Genomic DNA, 23,260 nt, shown 5'->3' on the forward strand with positions numbered 1-23,260 from the left:
CTATATTCTATTTGATTCCCTGAGCTCTCATCTTCATCCTCTGAAGAAAACTTCTGAAAAGCAGAAGCTATTAAATATTGAATACTCCTAAACTATAATAGAGCAGAGCTCTGGTTAGGTGCCTGGAATCCTTCCAAATTGTTCTATTCAATTAATTCAAATGAAGACAAGTTCTGTAAAACATGTATTACAATAAATGTGAGGAAGGTCAGAACCATAGCTTATAACTAATCAATAACAAATAGAAGGAAAGGCAGAAGAATACCTGTTTTCTTCATTTATTTTTTATTTTTAAACTAGAGGACTATATCTAATGAATAAACCCAAATTTATATCTCAGGTTGTGTTTTATACCTCCACAAGGGACACCAGATTTCACAACAACCCAAATAAGAATACAAGAATTCTTGAATTGTCGTAATCTAAACAGTAGGCTTTTTACAGTTCCCCTTATATCACTTGCTTTTTCTTTTTACCACCTCTTTCACTTCTCATTTTTCCATGTTCATCAAGGTCATACGGTTGTTTTGTTTTGGTTTGTTTTTCTTTGGTTCTAATTTGATTTCAGCTTGTGCATTCATTTTTATGTAAATTTTAGAAGAAGTGGTTACATCTTCATTTCTCCAGCCATCTGGCACACTGGGAAATACCACAGCATTCAACCTCTAATGATACAAATAAGAAAAGAGATAGGGGATTTCAAGACTTAAATAAATAAATAAATAAATAAATAAATAAATAAATAAATAAATAAATAAATAAGATGTGATTATTAATAATGGAACCCTGCAAATATTTTTATGAACATTTAGTGTGAGTTTTTGGCATTGAAGACTTCTGATATATTTACTTTTCAGTAATAGATCCCTTTCACATCCTAGCACAATTTTTCTGTTGTAAAATTAACAAGTAGAAATATTTTACTTTCTGTTCCCTTTGAAGAAGTTAGGCACATCATTGTTCAGATTGAAAACAAAAATACAAGAAGAAAACTGAAAGATAAAATATTAATTGCTACCACAATAATAATAATACTAATAAATAGATTTGTGGTATTTTGCATTTGCTGAATTACATTGAAAGAAGAAAAGAAGAAAGCCAGAAAAATGTTTAAAGCCATTACTCCTTGTCCCATCACCACACTCCCTGACAGAGTCCCTCCCCAGCTTTCCTCTAGGCCCCATTTAGGCATTGGAAGGCATCTATAAGGTCTCCCCTGAGCCTTCTCTTCTCCAGGCTGAATAACCCCAACTCCCCCAGCCTGTCTTTATAGGAGAGGTGCTCCAGTCCCTTGATCACCTTTGTGGCCCTCTTCTGGACTCATTCTAATACTTCCATGCCCTTCTTGTGCTGGGGACCCCGGAGCTGAGATCTTTAATGACTATTGCATAATTCTTTTTTTCTGATAATAAACTTCCCTAAATAGATCACTTTATGATCACCTACATATCCTGTATTTGAAAATTACAATCCTATAGTAATATCTCTCTATATAAGTGAATATACAAAACATTTTATTTTTCTAAATAAGATAATGTTGAGTGAATTAGAACAGGAAGAACCATGAGACTACATATGTACTTGCAAATCTCACCTGTGTTCAAAAAGGAGTAGAGCCTCACCATAGCCAGGAACCGATACTATTGTTTTGAACTTTTATATTAAAGACTTAAAATCTAATGCTAATAAGTGCAATTCTAATATAATTCGTTGTGGGCTAGACTCAAAATATTTTGGCAAAAACAGTGTTATAAAAAATTCAGACACACACACAGACGAAGCTCAGAAATGTCTTTTCTGAAGCTATTAGTGAAGTTATTAGTGAAGTTGTTCCGCAATCTATTAGAGTCTCCCAATCCCTACAAAACTTTAAAGTGTCTAGAGGAAAATAAAATATCTTACCAGGATCATACCTTGCTACAACAAGGTGTTAGTCAAAATCTCAAGTGGTTTGATTATAGAACTACCAGAATCTGTTTAAATTAATATTTAAACTTTATTCAGTAACAGTAACGTACTGGATTGCTTCCCTGATGTATTTTCCATCTCTTGTCTGGGAAACCACTTTTGTTCCATGTTGGATTTCTGCCAACAAAATCATTTGAAATTCTTTATTTAAATAAATATTTATTTATTTATTCATTTTGAAAAAGAAATCTATCCAATTTTCTCACTAGAAATATACAAAGTGTCTAAAAGGGTAAGTGTAGAATATAGTGCACAAGAAACAAGATATGGTAATTGAGACCATCTGTCTCACTAAATATAAAGCACATTTGCCTGTGGTTTACTGCCTCTCTTTCTGATCTCATTGCAGTTCCAAAATCTGACCATTCAAGAAGAGGAAAAATTGTCTGATGCATGACAAGAAAAATTTAGATGAACCCATTCCAAGATGAGTAGAACATGTTCTTAAATTCTTTCAGAGCAAGTGGAGAAGCAGAAGAGCAGAGACAAGTGCAAGAATAGCTGCTCCTTTATGGCTGCCTTTGACATTTGACTATCCTGACACCTTACACAGCAGCAGCTGATCTGGCAGTAATTTTAGTGACAACATAGCCTGTGGCCTAGAATTATTTTCTTGAAGCATTCATTACTGTCATTGCTGCTTTCATATCCATTAAGTGAACTATAGGTCTGACACAAGCAATCACTGTTCACCATTCAGGTGTCATTAGACCTGATACAACACCATGAGGAACTAATCCAAGAGAAGTATCTTGGCTATTTTTCTCTCTCTCTCTTTTTTTTTTTTTTTTTTGTAGCATTTCATTTGCTGTCAATTGTTGATGTGGTCAGTAACTACTATATATATTGTGACATTCAAATACTATGTACACATTATAATCAGTAAATACATGACTACCTTCACAATATCATCTTATTGTGGTTTAACCCTGGTAGGCAGCTAAGCACCATACAGCCATTCACTCATGCCCTGCTCTGCACCCAGGGTTGAAGGGGAGGAGAGAATTGGAAAGATAAAAGTGAGAAAACTCATAGGTTGTGAAATAGGTGGTTTAATAGGGAAAGCAGAAGTTGTGTGCACAAAGCAAAATGAGGAATTCATTCAGTACTTCCCATCAGTAGGCAGATGTTCAGCCATTTCGAGGAAAGCAAGGCTCCATCACATGTAATCACAAAAACAGAATATCCTGAGTTGGAAGGAACACACAAGGATCTTCAAGTACAGTTCCTGGGTCCTCACAGGACCACCCAAAAATCAAACCACATGTCTGAGAGCATTGTCTAAACTCTTCTTAAACTCTGTCAGGCTCAGTGCCATGACCACTTCCCAAGAAATGGTTTATTAGGGAAACAAACACTGTAACTCTGAATATCCTTCCTTCTTCATCTTTTTCCTTCTGCTTTTACTGCTGAGCATGATGCCATATGGTACGGGATATCCCTTTGGTCTATTTGGATCAGCTGTCCTGGCTGTGACCCCTCCCAGCTTCTTGTGCATACCCATCCTCCTTGTTGGCAGGGCAGCATGAGAAACAGAAAAGTCCTCTGGCTCTATGCAAACACTGCTCAGCAACAACTAAACATTGATGTGTTACCAACACTCTTTTCATCACAAATCCCAAACATATTACCATACCAGCTACTATGAAGAAAACTAACTCTATCCCAGACAAAACAATTACATGTCATCTACATTGCTGTTGCTTTGTAAGTGCAAAGCCATGCATGAAATTCCAAACTGGAGTTATTCAGCACCTCTTGACTCTAGGTATGGTTTACTGCTGTTGTGTTTGCTGATGGTTTGGTTACATTTGGTTGTTTCTATCTCTTCCTAATCTCAGGAAACAAATTAAACATAAATGGTTATTCAAGTAAAATGTGCATACATGCATAAAATATATGTAGTATGTACATACCTAGTAATACACTAGTGTATATATACTACATATACATTATATACATACACTGTATACTATGTATTGTATGAATATTTGTATTATACAGCATATCAACATATGTACATATATATAATATGCATAGTAAATAAATATTTGGACTATATAGTATCCAAATAGTTCTAACTTTGAATACATGGCAATATACATGACGCTTGGTTCTACTTCCATGAGAAAACATGACATATATACATATATATGAGATACATATAACAAAAGGTACGTGAACATATTAACAAGGATAATATTTTAGAAAGGAATAAGAACATCTGCAACTTTGAATTGCTAAACGGTCTGTAAACACTGAAAAAAATAGATTAAATTTAGTGAAAATTAATGTGTTGGATTTTTAGGAGAAAAGTGAAAGTCAATTTTAAGACTTCTCCAGTAAGAAACAACATTTTTATTCAGAAACATTTTGTAGTATGAACACCTTAGTGTTCTTCCAGCCATTTTATAAGTTTCTTTAGGGAAAGAAAAAAGAAAAAAGCTTCAATGGAACACAAAAGGTCTTGAAAAAAAGAAAGTTAAAAAAAAATAACAATGGAAACTGGGACTTTCAGAGGTTTTTCTAGTAAATATATGCCTGGAATTCTCACTTGAATCTTTAGTTGTACATGGTTAATTAAGTCAAGCTCTGAAAAGCCTTCTTGTGCTGTCAAAAATCAAATAATGCTAATGGGAAAAATAGGTAATAAAAGGTAGATTAGTCATAAGACTGAAGACATTGAAAATAACATTGTGTTGGAAACTCAGTAAAAATTAGTTAGAATACCTATATTGATCTGAATTTGTTACTAAGGGCCTACTGGCTTGTAGACAGAGAGAATGAACCAAAAGTGTTGTTTTAGACTAACACTTCAACAATTGTTGGCCTACAGTTTTTCTCGTAAAGAAACAATTACATCTCTCATTTCAGTTTTCTGATGAAAATGTGAAGAGAGTGTAATAATTAGGATTGCTCTAATGAACCTCTACAAGAAACTCAACATAAAAATGCGTAATGGTTGTCACATTAAAATTGATAATTACCATTTTTAAAATAAAATTAGCTTCATAATGATACTAAGAAATTCCTTTTCTCTGAATACATTAAAATACACAGCAGCATGGTGAGGGAGAAAAGAAAACCCCAAAAATTCTGAACTATCACAAAAACAGGCTATTTGATTGACAAAACACTTTAATGTAATTGTATGTGACATGTTTTCTGTGACAAGGACAAATATTGGCTACAAACCTAATTCTGGCATACGCAATTTTGCAGCTTTTACCAAAAATTAAGTCAGCAATTACTTTTATTCAAAATAGGACCTGAAGATTGTATGTGGTTGTTGTTTCCATCTTGGCAGTAGAGCCCAAAATTCATAATTTATGCTCTACTGCCACAGGTTAGGCAGACAGAAGGCTGATATGCTAGATACAACTGCTATTGTAAATTTATTTGGCATTTCATTTTTCAGTCACACTAATGGTTATTTTCATACATCTTCAATCCATCATTTGCTGCTAAATCCAATTAGTTTGATTGGCAGATTTAGCATCCCAGTGGGTCTTTGTCAATATTATGTAGCAGTAAATACCTTGAATTTTTTTTTATTTTTATTTTTTTTCTAAAACTTTCCTTTGTTATTTGCTCTTTCCTCACCCAGCTGACTATAGCTGCCTTCATACATCTACTCTGTAAAGGTGGTCAGGCCAGATGAAGTACATGGTGATCAAAATCCATGTATTAACAAAACCTGCGCACACTTGAAGAGGTGGAAAATTGTGACAGAGCTGGGGTGCCCTGGGGCTCAGAAGTCTCTGCCCAGGGCCAGCTCTGTGATGGACTGGCAGCAGGGAAAGCAGCATGGTGGAGAGGAAAAGCATTGGGAAACCTCCATGAGGCCCATCCCTGGCCCTGCCAGTGGGACACCTGCACCAGACTTGGAGTAAACCCATCCCTGAGGCCATACCCAGCGGTCCTCGGTCTGCAGTGAACCCTGGTCATTATCCCTGTCCCAGCTCTGCTTACCACCTCTGAGCACAATGAGATTGGGCTGCCGGAGGAGGTCCCTGCCCTGCTGCTGGCCCTCGCTGCACCCTGGCCAGTTGGGCTTTAAGCTACTTTATGAATACTTAAAAGAGATGAAGGCATGAAACTTGTGCCTCATCATTCAGAAGAAAAGACACAGAGCCAACTTTGGTCTTCAATAAAAAGATAGGTAGTTTAAAATCTATAATTTCCTGTGAAGGAGAATCATTAGGTGCCATCAGCTTAACTTTTTCCATACAGCTCAGGCTGAACACTTGTTTTGCATTTTATGTGAATTTCCAGTTCCTCTTGCATCTCCTTCCTGCCTGCCCCCAGTGATGTATATTGGTTCACTTTTCTATTCTCAACACAACCCCAAAAGAGATAACAGATCCTCACTCTCCACTCTGGCCTTCCTGTTGCATGGTTCAGCTGTCACAAGTTTTGAAACTAAGTGGTTTATATTTTGGTGGTCACATTTTGCTGCTTATTACTTTCTGTTAAGTGATACTCTGTGTTTCTAATGGGATAAAGCACCCTCCATGGGGAAAACTCAGGCAGCACTGACTTCTCCCCAAACTGCTTCCCAAACGTGATTTCCAGAAACCTGCAACTTTCTGTCATTCCCCAAAATTGTGGTGCTCAGTGGTCATCAGGGAAGACAACACTCCCTGTTCTTTGAAAGGGGGAAAGGATTTCACTATGATACTATCAGCAGTGGTGAAAAGACATCTTATGTAGCTGGCTAGATCAAGTAAACCAACAGTCAAAGGGGATTAACAGGAAGAAAACAAATTACTTGATTGAAAGGAATTCATGTACAATTTTAGTGAGACTTAATAAGAAGGAAATGCTGAAGAATCTCTTCTGTGATGCTGATATAAGTACAGCAGGTGTTAAATTTCTTAAAGGTGATATTTTTAATTATTTTCACTCATAAACTAATAAACAGATTTACATAGAAATGTTCAGAAAATTCATTCCGCACTCAGCAACACACATGCTGTCTTTTCATACATAACAATGAGGCTAAATCCTCAATTTGGTCTTAATTAAAAAGCTATAACTAGTACTTCTATAGGGTTTTGTTTTCTGGACATAGTGGGCAGAAAGAGGTGAAAAGATGATCAATTTATAGAAAAGGTCAATGAAGTGAGTCCAAGAAAGGATTAAGCTGTAAGAGAAATCAGTTTACGTTTATTCACAGGACAGCTTGGTGCAGTCATAAGATGGAGGAACAAAATATTTGCATTTACATGCTATACATATTGGTGGCTAGGTCAGTTGGCATGTTTCTCTCCTGAAATGGCAATATATTATGTTAATAGATAAGCTATGTGGATTCTGAGTTACATATTCAACACTGACACAAGTTTAGGCCTGCAATTGGACTTGCCAGCAAAATAGATTAATATATAACTTTATTTATTTATTTATTTATTTATTTATTTATTAAATACTGAACTCCAGATTTTCCTTAAAGCACAAGAAAAATCTGTTAGACAGCCTCAAATATAGGTCTGTGGTGATTTGTTTCTCTGAACTTGGGAGAAGCCAGGAAGAGAAATAATATGAGACATGATTAAAGGTAAAGCACAATAACAAATCTACAAGGGGAAACTTTATTCGCCCTTGTTCCAGCTATAACTAAGCCTCTCACTTTTTTCTTTTTTTTTTTTCAGTGCCACTTTCTTAGAATTGATTACTGTAAGAGCAATAATAATGATTTGTGAATTTTTGCAAGGAGTCAGGCAATGATATGTCATATTTGAATAAAGAATATTGGAAAACACTGATCTTTTTCTAAAAAGATTTTTTTATCTTGTCTTATTTGTGACTGTGCAGGTAACAAATTGACCCTTGTGATTCAAATTTATGAGGTATCGCAAAAATAAAATTGGAATAGTTCCATTTTTAGAGTGTTCTTTCATATGGGCTCTAGTCATCACACTCTTAGATGGGGTGGAAGGGTTTCGTTATTGTTGTTTTTTTTACTGATGAGGTTTATGTATCATCCAAACATTAACTAACACCAGCATCACCACCACTACCTCCCAGTACTGGTCATGCAAACATATTTGATACACTTGGGTCGGTGTTATCTGGGTGCAGCAGTGTTTTTATTTCCAGATGAAGGAGAAAAGGCTTCTCCTTAGCTACTAGAAAAGGTTATGAATAATATTTGGTAAAAAATGCATTTGACATAGTGTTAGTGATACCTACAATGGAAAACTAAGAGTTATGCTAAAATAAATAAATAAATAAATATTAGTGTTGAAAATGGTCACTAATTAAATTCCTTAAGCAGCAATTATTGGTCTGATCACACTTCATCTTTTGATTGATAAAGATAAAAATAATTATTTAGTTATTAAAAATACTAGTGATGCAAAATAAGAAACAATACCATTACCTTGCATACTGGAGCAACAGAAATGAAGTGTTCTAGCTAAAAACAAAGTCATACACTGGATTGATTATTAATGTTCAGAAATTCTTCTATAAGCTTGCTAGGTGTATAACTGGAGGACACCTTCAATAAATTAGCCCAGCATAGCAATTGAAACCTGTCATGCTGCTATTAGAAGAACTAACATTATCTTAGGTACTCACCAAAGACAAGTGGCAATTCTGATGCTATTGCTTAATGTGTTGGTGAACTTTATTTGGCATACTAAACACACACACACACACACACACACACACACACACACACAGACAGACTTGTGTTAAATTATATTCAGTGAAAAAGATCCAAAGAGGAGCTGTTAGTATTGTGTATATACTACACAATCTGACATCATTGCCCAGGTCTTTTGCAGGAGGACAGGAAGTCAGCTTGCATATCTTTCAAACAAGCTTGGAATCAAAGTTAACATTTGGAGCTTGTGAAGTCTGAGAAGCAGAACATATTATTTCAAGGTTGGGTCTGCAATAAATTGGCTATCCAGGTTCTGTTCATCTCAGAGCTCAGGCAGAAGAGGTTTATACCTAATTTTGAGCCAAACTTAATCTTATTCATGTAGGGTTGGTCCCCAAACTTACAAGATAAGGGTTGCTTTTCATACTAGAAATATACAAGCTTTTTGGACAGATTAATGACAAATGACAAGCACTCTTGTTAGCAGATGACTGATCTTTTGTGCATGCAAATATGGGTATTCACACAGAGAGCAGCCATATGTATAATTTCTTTCTATGCTTCTATGATGGATCATATTTTAATGTGTGGAGTTTCTTTAGATCAGAAAAATGTGTTTGCAAAGCTTATGCAGACATAACCATTTCTGTATGCTCCTTTTTAGTTCAGACCCTATTCAGAATTTTCAAAACTGGTCAGGGAGAATGACTCTTTTTTTTTTTTTTCTTTAATACCTGTACTGCAAATGAATTTTGTGTGCATATGTATTTGGGTATTTGTGTACACAACCTATATCTACATTAAGAACAGTTGTAAGAACAGGGGAAGGGAACAAATCTTTACAATGCACATTTCAGGTATGAAAAACAACAGTTAATTCTATCGTTTTCAGCCTTTCTAACATTTTTTTTTTCTTCTGCATATATTTACTGCTCTCAGCTGTTGTTTTTCTTTATTCTGGAAAATTAGTTTCTAAACTAAATGTTATATAGAAAAAATATATATATATTCTGAATTGAGTGGACAAAATTATCCTGATTTTTTTATTTTATATGTCACTGTTTGGACTATTAAATCCCAAATTTACTATTTTTCCTATTGAAAGATGACGTATGGCCTGCAAATAAATAAAGCCTCCAGGTTTCTTTCCAGGGATGCATCAGGCCTTGGAAAGGCCAAGTAGTTTTGTACCTGCAAGAGAGGAAAGAAAAAAGATTGTCCTTTACACCACTGAAACCATTCATGGTTCCTCAAGCAAAGGCTTTATGTTCCCAGTGGACATCCTAAAGCAAGGTAAGTCTCATATTATTTACTACTGCCTCCAGACATGTTTGTGAAACAAGAAACCCCATGGATGAGAGCTCAAAAGTTAGAATAGGTGTAGAACAGACTTTACAGCCTGCAGGTAAAACCAGTCTGTGTTTGAAAGTCTTTGTTATGACATCTGTTTGCTTCTTCCTGGACCAAGCAAGATATTGGAAAGCAGCAACCATTTTTAAATGGAATATCCATAATTGTAATTTGTAATGCCTAAGGTGTAATTTCCCTCCCTCTCCTCCTTAAGTATTCAATTTGAAAGGTGAGGTCATGTAGGTAAAATGGTAGTTTGATAAAGTAAAAAATGAACATTTTTTCAAATGTTATAGGGAATCGTACAGTGTATAGTAGCCCTTCAATAGTTAAAGACTAAGAGATCATTCTGACTTTGTGTCTTTGAGCCTCCTTTATGACTGGAAGACATTATTACTACTTTTTTAAAAAGAGTAATTTCCACTTCAATTTTTGCTAGATAGATTTGTCATTAGAGATTAATTATTATTATTATTATTATTATTATTGCATCAATGAAGATAATTCAGACAGTGCTGTTGAGCTGTAGAATTTAAGTATTAATTATGTTTTCAATCCCTCCCCTCCCCCAATATTTTGTGCTGTCTCTTCTAGAAAGAACGAGTACCTAACAAAATAAAATGTGAATTTTCTGAAAGATCAATGAAATCTATTGCACAGTACCAATTTGAAAATGAGTAAAGATATGCTTACAAGATATCCACTTGCAAATTTGAAATGTTAGAAGAGCTCATTGAGCTCCAGCAATTTTATGGGCACATCAAAGAAGCAAAGGACTCCAAACCTGTCTTCTAGAAACTGCTTGTCTCTTTCCAAGGTTTCTGAGCAGACTGATTTAGTTTATACCCCACCCCCCCCTCAAAAAAAAAATAAAATAAAATAAAAGTGCAGCTTTGAATGGAAACTCAAGTTTAAGATGCTTGACAGGATTCTCTCTTGCTTCTTCCAGTTGTTTTCTTAATAACTTGCTCCCAGTTCTATATTGATTGTGTGTGTACATTTGAAGACTGAATTTGAGAAAAACATGATAAGGTTGCATGTATAACCTATACTAAATAATTATATTATTATATTATATTATATATACTATATATATATATGAAGAATATTAAAACCTTCAAAAGCCATATTTTGAGACTGAACTCAAACCTGCAGAGCAACCACTTTCCAAATACTTCTCCTGTGGCCCAGAAGACTATTAATATGAAACTGCAAACATAGTTTTCCAATCATGAAAAAATATCTATAGACCTAAAGGACAGTATTTCTCTTTTCAAAAAGAAGTAAATGAGAAAGAATCTTTAGAGGGAAGTGAGTTCTAAGAAAATGCAGGCAGAAATCCTGGCAGAAGTCAAAAAAAATCTTTTCTAGAAATCTTTTCAAGTTTTCTAGAAAAAAAAATATTTTATTTCTCTGAAGAAACAAGTTTAGGGGAAAGCGAAGTGTTATCAGCCCTTAGTTGCTAATGTTTTTAAAAAGGAAGCACATACAGACTGGCTGCTAAAGAGACCACTGTGCAATTTGCTTATGTAACCTGAATGATGTAAAATATTGCATTGTGTTTTGTCTTGGGGGTGGAGGAATTAAGAAGAGATGTATGTTTTAGCAGTGGGATTTTTTTTTGCATATAGGAAGTTAACAGGAAAGGCCCAGAAATATTCAGAAGTACAACATGGTCGTCGTGGGAAAAATCTCAGAAGCTGACTGGAGATATAGAGGAAATTCTCTTTGTGAGGATGCCATCTGTCAGGTCATGCTGAGTTATGCCAAAAAAATGAAGCAATCAGAGCACAGTGGGGGAAAAAGTTATAAATATGGGAGTTAAAGTCAGCTTTATGTTCATAGTGTTTGATTAATACAATCTGCTGAAAGAGACGGGTCCCTAGACTAGTACCACTCTGGAGATGGACTATAGAGCCATTATCAAGGAACTGAAAGGCACTGTGGTCTTTGTGTTCTTAGGAAACCAAGCTAAAAATAATATAATGGCCCAAACCTAAAGTTCCCCACTGTCTTTTCAAAGAATAAAAAGAATAATCAATTTTTTCAGCAAATAAGCCAACCAGTCAGCTGTTACCCCAAGGTGGGCACAGTATCTGAGCTGAGAACACCCTGCTGCTTCTAGGTGGAGGTCCTTTGAGTAGCATTTAGCTCCAGAGGGTCCAGCTGATGTGGTACAAAATGAAACAGGATTGGGCTGCACAGCTTCAGGCTTGCTAGGTAAGGGAAGGCAATATTTTTACTTTTGTTACTTGAAAAGTGAGAATCACCTAGTCTTGAGGCCAACATACATTTGTATTTGCTAATATATTTCCTGAGGAAAGAAACTTACACATTCACTCTATTAGGTTTGTGTTACTAGTTGAATTCATTAACCAGTTCCTACCAAATCTGGTGATCTCAGATATATTAAGTTCTAAACGTTTTGTGAAAATGAATGACCAGGTAAGGAAAAAAGTACATATTCATGTTACTTATATATGGAAAACCTGCAGTATGGGCTACTAAGCACAGACTGTAAATGGTGAGTGCCTCAGGAAAACAGGTTCCATAAAAATATATACCTCTATACCTTTTCACTGAAGGAACTACACTAAACTAAGAGGGAGGAAAAAAAATGTTACAAGTGTGAGAAAAAGCAGAAGGAATTCTGAATCTTGATTATTCACAGGTGAAAGTAAGGAAGAAATAATTAATGATTTCCTAGTCTGTCCTGCTCAAGCCTGCATGATTAAAATAAAATAAAATAAAATAAAATAAAATAAAATAAAATAAAATAAAATAAGTGTAAGTGAAACGTGTTGCTCATAGTACAGACTAATACTGAGTTATGTTAGGTGAAGCAAGAATGTTAATGCCTTAATGATAATGTTGAAAGATGCCGGGAATATCTACCATAATTAAAACTATACAAGATATTTGAAAATCAAATTTAGGTCTTTTGAAATCTTGTGATTTGGAAGGGCAGTTCCACCACAGTGACTGTAGCAGAGATGCTGGAACTTACATCCTTCTGCTCTATGAAGGACTATATTTAGTCTAAAGTATGTTAGCCTTTGATATGGAATTAGCGTGTTTTTAGAGCATGTTGTGAATCTGGATGGCTTTCTGGCCTGGAAGAAAAGGCCACTACTTCTTCTGGAAGAAAGTAGAGAAAGGACATGGAAATGGATATAAACATCACTGAGAAAAAAAGTGAAACTACACACTCAGTTTTGAAGTTTATAACTAATTAAGATTATCAGTCATTGTACTGGATAAAATCAAAATCATAATAGCAAGTATTTATCGAGATCCAACAAAATCAGTCTTTATAAAAAGCTGTCACTGTATTGTTTCCATACTGTAAATGCATACTATATATGAATCTGGTGAGCCATTAATGTAGATTAATTTGAAAATATGGTCTAGGACTTTAACAAATAAAATAGAAATTAAAAGTCCATTTTAACTGATCTCAGACATGTAAGTGGACTTTTAGGTATCTGAAGTCAAGGCACTGTCTTTCATACAGTTTATGAATTATGGTTTTGTTTAGTGTAGAGAGAGAAACTTTAAAAGAGAGATCACAGGGCAAGCAGAGAAATGAAAAAGAAGCTGTAAAACATCAGTCATAAGAAGGATTGGCCATCTCTCTTTGTTTAATTTTTCGTGTCTTTCTTTACATACTATATATCACAGTCTTCACTGGTGTCCAGATTGAAGAGCTGGAAGGTACTGTTTACTGTTAATGTGTTTCTGTGATGCATGGGCCAATGCTACTGACTAAGGGATTTATCTACTTACAAGAAGATCAAATGATTGACACAAAAAAAGAAAACAATAGCTTTCTTTTCTTCTTGAAAAATGGGTTTTGTGTTAGTCCTTGAAACAATCTAGGGACACTGTCTGGATTTACACTTTAAAAATGTGGACATCCTAATTCCTCCATGTAGTGTCACCTGATTGTAGCTTCATTTTCTCTAAATTGAAAACACTTTTAACGTTCTCAGAGAATGGGCTTCACAGTGTTTTTCATTGATAAACTTACTTATTTTCCAGTTACTGGATCACCAACTTTCTACACAGCTTACAAGTGAGGTCTCTGGCATTAAGTAGCACTGTTTAAATAAGTTTAGCTATTCCAGGTTTGTTTATTTAAGATACCCCTGCCCACATATTCACTAGGTTCTATTTAGTAAAGCACACTCAAGAACCCTTGGAAGCTAGTTCACAAACTTGATTGCATACAATGGTAGAGATACTGCTGTAGAAATAATTTGGCATATATTTACATACACCAGATAGATATATATTTATGTGAGAGCTAGGTTACAGCTGTGCTGTTTAAGGGTTTGGTTTTTTGTGTGTTCAGAAGGTTTTTGTGTTTAGAAGTTTCTAGAATGATGAAAGAGGGAAGGTGCTCATGTCTAACCTGATCTCATCTAGGGATGCTGGTCTTCTAAAAAGACAGGTATGTAATATATGAGTGTTTTGTACCTTTTAAATACATTCTGATTATTTCTTTAAGTGTTCTAACATTGGAACATTATTCATTAATACCATTATTATTATCATCATCATCAATGATAATTTTTAATTCAAATTTTCAACACCCTCTAGGAGCCCACGCTCAGGATCTGAAACCCAATTGTGAGTCTTGTACAAACATAAAATGTCCTCTTACAAAGTCCTGAAAAGAGCTGGAAAATGAGAGAAACCAGGAGGAAGTATAGTCAGATACCAGTAAAATGATTTCATATCTCAGTAACTTTATTAAGACTAATCCAGAACTGCAAGAAATTAGATAAGCTTTCTTTCCCTCTTGTGTTACTGGCTCAGCTTTTGCTGTCAGTCTCTTTTTTTGTATTTTATAGTCCACTTCCCTGGACTATATCCCTCTGGAAGTTTTGAGGGAAAAAAAGGCCAATGTACAGATGATTTCTGCATAAATCTTTCAGATCATCTGCATAACTATCTGGCTTGGGGGCTAGGGGAGGAGACAGAGCTTACCTAAGTCTCACTGACAGAAAAATGCATCATGGACGAGATTTGTAAGCAACTTTCTCCAGTGTAGATTGTAATGCAATTAGCATGAACACGTGAAAAGCTGTGACATCCACTGTTCAGTGGAAACAAACAAATAAACAAAAAAAAATCACTGACATGTAAGCAACAAATTAAGTTAAGACCGTTAATCCTTTTTTTTTTTTTTTTTTTTTTTGATTTGGATCCCTGCTGATTTCAGTGGAGTTAACAGGAAAGTAACATGTTACATCCACATTAAATAAAGTAGTAATGGCTTTGTGATTGTAATTCATTTCAGCATGAAAAAAAAACACAATCAAAAGAAAAAAAAAAGCAATTTCATTAGTAATTTCCGCACCCACCAATCACCAATGTCCAACAGATAGTGAATTTACTAATCAATGGTTTTGCAGTTCTTTCACAGATGCTTCTTCAGCCAACTTCCCTTCTTCCCTCTTCGGTTTTGCTCATTTTCCTTGCTGACATTTCTACTCTTAGTTTCATTGCCATCAACAGTATTTTCAATATGTGCTACTTGAGGATTCTGCTATTCAGGTTCATTTCCACAACCATTATTATCTTAATCTCCTTCCCTCTCTTTTTTCCCCCTGAAGTGCTCCTTCCATTCAGTTCCTACACTCTGTTCTGTAGCATGGTTCGGAAATGGAGAAAGAGCCCAGCTAATGTTTAAATAGTAATTCAGCAGTCTTTAACCCACTGAAGTGTACACATATTACCACAGCATCTATAATATCTTCCCCATGATTACCCAAGAGAAATTCAAGTCTCCTAACTGAAGTTCAGATCCAGGCAGACACATTACTAAGTTGAAAGCATGCAAGAAGCTCTCACAAAATAATGAAGAGTATGTTAGGATAATGTTGCCTTTGCTCCTTACCTGCCCACCAGACAGACTTAACTTTAAGTATACAGCTGCTCATTAGGATTCATACAACTTCGAGGAAGTGATTTCCTTCCCTCAGCTCCTATCTTCCTATAGTGTTGTCTTGTGTCAGCGGTGCCCGGCATGAACAGATTATGGGTAATCAGGTTTGCCCAGTGCAGAGCTGGGAATTCAGTGCTTCCCTGCTCTACAGAAGCCAGTTCTGCCATTAGATTCCATCTGGCCTCTGATTTCCAGTATAAAGAATTTCTGGAAACAACATAATATTAGATCAATGGAAAAATTGCTGCTTTTAATGCTTGCTGGGTTACCATAGGTGATTTAGAGGACTTTTCATATGTTATTATGAAGCAGCTCTGTGGCTGGTCTCCACACCAAGAAAAAGAAAAAGCATACATTGCCTCTTCCAGGCATTCACCTTCAGTTAGCAGAATTGAAAATAAAGTGGACTAATCAGCAAATAAGAGGAAAACCAAGCTAACACACAAACAAGCAAAAACAAGAAACATAACAGTAGGTAAAATAATATTGTGTTTTGTTGTTGTTGTTTTAAACAGTCATGTTTTTCTTTGCAGTTTCTTCTTTACAAATTTTGCAGAGAGGAAGAAAGGAAGACGAAATACACAAGATACAATAAAAAATCTAGATTGCAATACTTCTGGTCAGGCAGCCAACTAACCACTGCCATATCTGTTGGCAGAAGATGAAGGTGTTCTTTTCATGGTATTAAGAGAGAAATTTAAGTCAACTTCAAAACCTTCAGTAACCTACCATACTCAGTCTTCTGGAGCACACAAGCAGTCACTGTTGTAGTCATAATTTGTTTCAGTTCATTGTCATGATGTAAACATGAATAAGATCCATAGAATTTATAGAAGTTACCAATAAGAAAGAGTGGGATCCAGTGTGTTTATCTTAGTGAAATAATATATATGTTAGGCACTGAATTATTAAGAAACATAAGAAATAATTCAGTCTTTCCAAAGTAAGCTTATAGACAGTGGAGCCAAATACAAAGCTCCATGTAGCTCAGACAGATTCAGTGCACTTAAGTTAGAAATATATTTCTCTCCCTTGAGTTGGGTTGAACTCACTTTAGATCTTTCTTCCCCCTTTTCTATTCAATAGTTTCCTTCCTTCTTCCTTCTACAGTATTCCTCTATTCCTCCAGTGCAGGATGAACAGCTGTGGGCACCTTCAAAGGGTGCCTTCATGATCTGAGAGCACCTTCAAGAATGAAAGTTGGAAGTCATTGCAGATTTTGTTCTGGCCTTCAGGGTTGAAGTTGGTGATTGCAAAAGGCACTCATAAAATCTGAAACCTAGATGAAGAGCAAGGTGTTTTTTTGTTTGTTTGTTCTGTTTTGTTTTCTGCCATGCCAAAACACAGGATGGAAGTGAATGTATGGTCCCAGCTGTTTCTTACTCTAATCCTTCTTCCAGCAGGGTGGAATTAAGGAATAAAAAAGAATGTGACAGATGAACCAGGTCTATCAGCTACATTTTTCCCCTCACACTTGAAAAGTAAAGCCAAAAGACATTTTTTCACAATCCAGCTGTGAAGAGCGACCCTACCGCATGAGACAACATGGAAAGGACTAGTAGAAGCTACTGTGTCTCTTCCTCTACCAGTTCCCATTCCTCCACCAGTCGTCCCTCAACTCCACCTGCAGTTGACATCAGAAACAGAATAAATTTAATTCCCTGAGGCAACAGGCAATGCTAGTCCATACTAACCTTGACAGCCAGTATCCTATCCCTACAAAGTTCCTAAGTATCCAGGAAAACCACAAGGAATGCTAGCAAGCTCTAGTCCGTTTATCTGTCTTCCAAAGAAAAGCAACCAAAAGATATGGTGCAGTCCTTTTGTAAAGTTGTATGTAAGAACAGCCTCCTACCCTAGGAGTAGTAGTTACTCCTTACCTGAGGCTTAAACACACGTATCAAAAGACTGAAGGTCCTTGAAGGAGGAGACAGAAGGACACATTTTACACTGACATTTAGGCTGTCACTGTTATGACAGGTTTCATGGGATAGAAGACAAATAGGAGGAAGCCTGAATCTCACTGGAGAGCTGGAATTTCAAGTTCTATGACCAAGAATGTGAAAGCTTCTGATAGTGGATAAACAAACTATCCTGGAAGGAGGAACTAGCTGAATGAAGGCCACTGATGCAAATTGGGTTTCCCACATCTCAGCATCAAATGCTGTGCCCTGTGCTGAAAGTTTTTGGTGACTGTTATTTCCTATATTTCTTATATTCTCAATGTTAACTTGTTATTGGAGAATGAATATAGGAAATCCCTCCCTAGTTGCAGCTTAACTGGCTGCTTCAATCGACTTCCTGAGAACTGGCTACAAGCAGGTTGTGATGAAGAAAGACTGAACATGGAAGCAGGAATTAAAGGCAAAACATTGTCAAAAATTTCTACTTAAACATCTACTTTGGTAGCAGCAGCAGTCAACAACAACAATAAAATACTCTAAGAAAGGTGATATACAGTATCACTGATTTTATGTTTTAAGTATGAAAACCCTACAGCAGTCACAGAAACATATTCTACATATTCCATACTTCACTTGTTATGGACATTCTCAGGTTGAAAAGGGCCCATAAATCAACTATTTCACTTGCTTGCTTGTTCATATCATTAGATTATTACACACACACACACACAAAATATAAGTAGTATCTCTCTTCAGCATGACTAACTTTTCAAGATTCTGTGAAGATTTTGTAGTACTTTATGTTGATCTATGTCTGAATTATAGTGCATAGCTAGCTAAGAAATGATTACCTGTATCAAAACAAGTGACATTTGACATGGATGGTTATCCAAGGAGCAGTCAGATGTACTATGTTTTGACATTCATGTTTCTAGGCAAAGACAAAATACAGGTAGATTAGACCTTTGTGTAGGGTCCAAACACATCATCTGGCAGGACTGTGAGGAATGTGTGTTACATACAGAATACTGCTTAAGATTCTAGTTATTTGAGATTTTTATGTATCTATGAATCAGAGAAAGTACTTTCTTTTCCCTTGATTATAGTTTTCTTTTCCATTTTAAAACATTAATTTCCAGGAGTGTTTCTACAGGTGTATATTCATTTTATGTAATATACTTAGGAGTGAATTAGTTCGTATACAAGGTATGTCACAGTAGAGGTTATAAAAAAATAAAATAAAATAAATGAGAAAGACTGCAGATAGCCTAAGTACTCAGATATCTTTTTAATTTTAGTGGAATACATCTACTGAGGCAATCTGAAATACTTTATTACTCAATGGAAGCACATACTACAGAAAGAAAATGCCAGTACTGTATGAGGTAAACCTTGGCTTTTGATATGGTAATTTTGTAGTAATACTAATTTAGCTAGATTAATAATATCACTGTCTATGATGTTTTCCTTACTTCATTTTTTGTATTCTCCCTAACCATTTAAAAAATAAATATGAAAAATATATATATATATTCACAATAGCAAGGCTGTGTTGCTAAATATCAGGACCCCATTTAAATGTATAGTGAGACATTAGATGATGAGACTCTGAATTAATACGATATATTCCCCTCAGTACCACTTCTAGTTTCTGATGGCTATGATTGGAAGCATAAAGGAGCTTGTGTGAACGGCTGTATGGCAAGGGAATTGTACTTACCAAGGTGATATTGAATGCCTTGAGCAAAGTATTCATTCAAAGCCCCAACCTCAGTTACCATCTCCTACAGGACAAAATACCTTTAACGGCAGCTGATTCCCTGAAGTCTAGAGATATGTCATTCACATTAATTATGGTGTTTGCAGCTTGATATATCAATCTGTGTTACCACCCATTTCTCAGGCAAGACTTACTGAGCAAGACTTTTCTAGTGAAGAAAGGTTATTGCTTTCCTTCCCTTCAGAATTTGTAGTCTTCTGTCTTTCATAATGCTGAAATAATTGCTCCCACCAGGATATTGCCCAGCTGTGCTCAGTTTATAATTTGTAATATTTTCCTTTCTATAAGTCAAGTAGCAGTGTATTTTTATTACTTTCTCCCAAGCGGATAATGATCCAAACCAATCTATTTATTTAGAGAATTGGGGAAATGGGATTGAAATTCAACTGCAAAATGCAAAAAAAAAAAAAAGTACTTTCTGTTTTCCAAGTTGTTATATATATATATAAATATATATATATATTTCTGTTACTTCCATTGTTAGTCACAATGCTTACAGTCTCTCAGATTTTCTGTCCCATTGTTCATTAACTGGGAAGCAAAAATGTTCCAGCATGTGATAAGAATTTTAAACATGAAAAGGTTAAGATGCTGGTTTCCATTGCCTCCAGGTCATCGTGACAGAAAGGTGAAGATGAAGCACTTTTAGAGTCCATAAGAAAACGTGACTATGTTAAACATCATGAAACCATCATAGAAAAGACTGAAGCTTTTCTGTTCTCAGCTGCAAACTGTTTATGCTTTTTCTTTTAATTTACTCAGTCCCAGTTCTGACAAATGGATGTGCTTTCACTTAATGGAGCTTGAGAGAACCATAGCACAGCTGTTTAATAACAAATTATTGGTAAATTTGACTCTATTAGCACAATGGATTGAGGTTAGAAATGCTAAACACATAAAAACTTCATATAAAACATGTCAGCTGTCACTAAAAAAGTAGTGGAAGCCCTTAATCTTAAAAATCAGTAGTTGGGAGAGATCATTAAGTAACTGATTTCTAAGATGGAGTTGGCTGACTAGGAGACTGTCCTGTGAAGGGATTTTATTTGCCAAAGTGATATTCTATAGCAAACAGACTACAATGTCAGTTCTCTGCCAATGGGCTTTCATTAACCACAAAATAGCTCACTCCCTGCAGGATGAAACACATACATTTAAATCTTTGAAAGCTTTCTACATATGCCATGTCTTCAAAGTTCCTATTGCATCTTGAAGCCAGGAAATATAATGTTTCTAAAGAGATCCAGGCTGTCTTGGCTCTCCAACTTACATTTACCACTTGACTTGGATCCTTTTCCTAGTCTAGCAAGTTAAGTCAGACATAAAAATTATAAATTGCAGTCTCGGAGGTGGTATTAGCACACATTATGCTTCCTGTCAGTTTAACCCCCCAAGGATGAGGGCTTCTCCAACTCTAGCAGTACTAACAAGCACTAGTAAGAGAGTACATGAAAAAGCATAATATTTTAAAACTAGACCAAGCTGCATCAGAAAAAGATTTATATTTAGACTAGAAAAAGAATATCGTTAATGATGGCCACATTCCCCTCATGAGTTGAAAAATGAAGTTCAAGCATTTATTTCTAAACCAGATAAATGATAAAATGATAACATAGCCTTAAGAATGTCAATAAGTATTGGGGAATTCTTTAATTTTTTAAAGTACAAACTGGGACACTCCCAATAGCACATATGGATCATTTAAAGAAAACTCAGATTTCAAAACCCTGGCAATTTTGAACACTTACCTAATGAATATTCAATGCCTACAGTACTAATTGGGATAAAGTAACTAATACAGCATTGGTAGATATTTACATCTCCCCTATTATATCTAGTTGTTGGTGTTCAGTAGTATTTGGTTAATCCCACTTGGTGATTGGTGGCTCTAGATCTGGGAGAAACAGAGATAAAAATCCCTGTGTGGCCTTACAGGGCAGATAGATAGTTGTTTGCTGCTTCCACTTCAACTGAAGGATTATTAAGGAAAAGGCGGAAAATCCTAGGTTTAGAATGAATGAGGAAAGTTGTCTCAGAACGTAACACTGCTAGTGGAGTTTAAGAATACTACTGTTACAGCAATGAGTTCATTGACATTGATTGCAAAGAGAAATAGCTTTTATTCAAAGACTTTTGTGAGGGCTTGTGCTTTCTCTTCTCATGTATATACATGATTTAATAAGAAATTGAGATAGATTTAATATTGTCGAACCCATACATGAATTCTAGGGATTTTCATAACCTAACAATTATTTTGTAGCTGAATCTCATTTATCACTCTTAGTTGTGCAAGCCTGAGCCCTAACTATCCATGGTAGATAATGCTCCCATGCAGCAAAATTTATTAACATTTCCATCTTTGCTAAATAAATAGACCTCTCTTCTTCTTCAAACCCTTTTACAGATTTTTATTTATCATCTGTCCTCTACATATGCTGAATTTTGACAGATCACAAAAATCCCCAGAAGGCATTTCATCTATCTTATTAGCTTTGCATTTTATGAAGTTTTCTATTTAGCAGACCACAGAGGACAGCTTAAAAAGTAAAGTAGTTAGGAGTAGAGATTTACAGTTTGGTAACAGTAAGGTAAAGGCTTAATCTATCTTAATAGCACACTAGTTGTAATAGACTTCTGGGAACAGACAGGCCACCTAAGAGAGGTCAGCAGTGATGAAAAGACCCGATCTGTTCTATTTGGATGATGAGGTTATTCAGCATGAGACCCATAGGAGGGTCTCAGACAAATCAGCAGAGAAGATGCAAGTTGTGTTTTCACTTGCCACATCCATGGCATTGTGATTGACAAGCAGATATAACACAGAGTGGCATCCCTGTGAAAGTACTAGCACCAATTACCCTCTATCAGTTAATTCACTGACCATAGGTGGCTTGGCAAAGTGCACAGAGGTAAGATATCCTATCTATTATTCATTTACAGGTGTAGGAAGTAATCATACTTCATTAAGAATCATTCACCAATAATAGTATTTAACATGATTACCTATAAAGTGGCAAGTAAAGAAACAATGTTTTGTATTGATCTTAAAAGAATACAAAATTACTGAAGTAAACTAGTAATTTATTGACCCTGTAAACAAAACCACTCGTTAAAATTCATTAACTTATAATGGTGCACTCCAGATGATCTGCTATCTTGCATTTGCTATGACCATTTGTATCTCTGTAATATAGGTGCACTTTAGGTGTGTATCAGGTTCATTGTACTCTTGTCATCTGGCAGTATATTAGGCTCTCTTTGCAAACATTCTATTGAGTTAAAAGCTATTCTTATGTCCAAAAAGCATGGAAACGATACTTTAAAGTATAAACAAAATATTCTAATATTAATCTTGCTGATGCAGGTACTTACAGCTTTGAGTACTATATTTATTATGCAATTAAGGACTAGTGTTTTATAGCAAGATCTGAATGATGTACATTAGTGCCTTAGGGTAAGATGAACTTTTGAAAGTTAATGAAACATCTGTGTCACTCAAATCAATCTAGTATTACCAGAAGAGACTACAGAGCAGAGGAAGGCTCAGAATGTGTGAACACAGCACTAAGAGACTCCTAGGAATAACATAAGTGTTTATTAAATGTGTGGAACACTGTGCTTTGCCTCTGCTCTCCTCCTGTGGACATCTGCTTGTGGTGCAATGTCTTCACCTGTCACCCACCATGGCAGCA

General features: G+C 35.5%; 1 long non-coding RNA gene across 1 annotated transcript; it reads right to left on the reverse strand.

Moving 5' to 3' along the window:
* Positions 1-7,454: 7,454 nt before the first annotated feature.
* LOC308187866 lies at positions 7,455-20,282 on the reverse strand. Its single transcript, XR_013944963.1, has 4 exons — positions 19,703-20,282; positions 19,509-19,615; positions 18,640-18,719; positions 7,455-9,772 (listed from the first exon to the last, which is right to left on the reverse strand). It is a non-coding gene; the product is annotated as an uncharacterized lncRNA (long non-coding RNA).
* Between the last annotated feature and the right edge of the window lie 2,978 nt (positions 20,283-23,260).

This window comes from Anser brachyrhynchus, assembly GCF_964034855.1.
Source record: "Anser brachyrhynchus genome assembly, chromosome: 1".
NCBI classification, from domain to species: Eukaryota; Metazoa; Chordata; class Aves; order Anseriformes; family Anatidae; genus Anser; species Anser brachyrhynchus.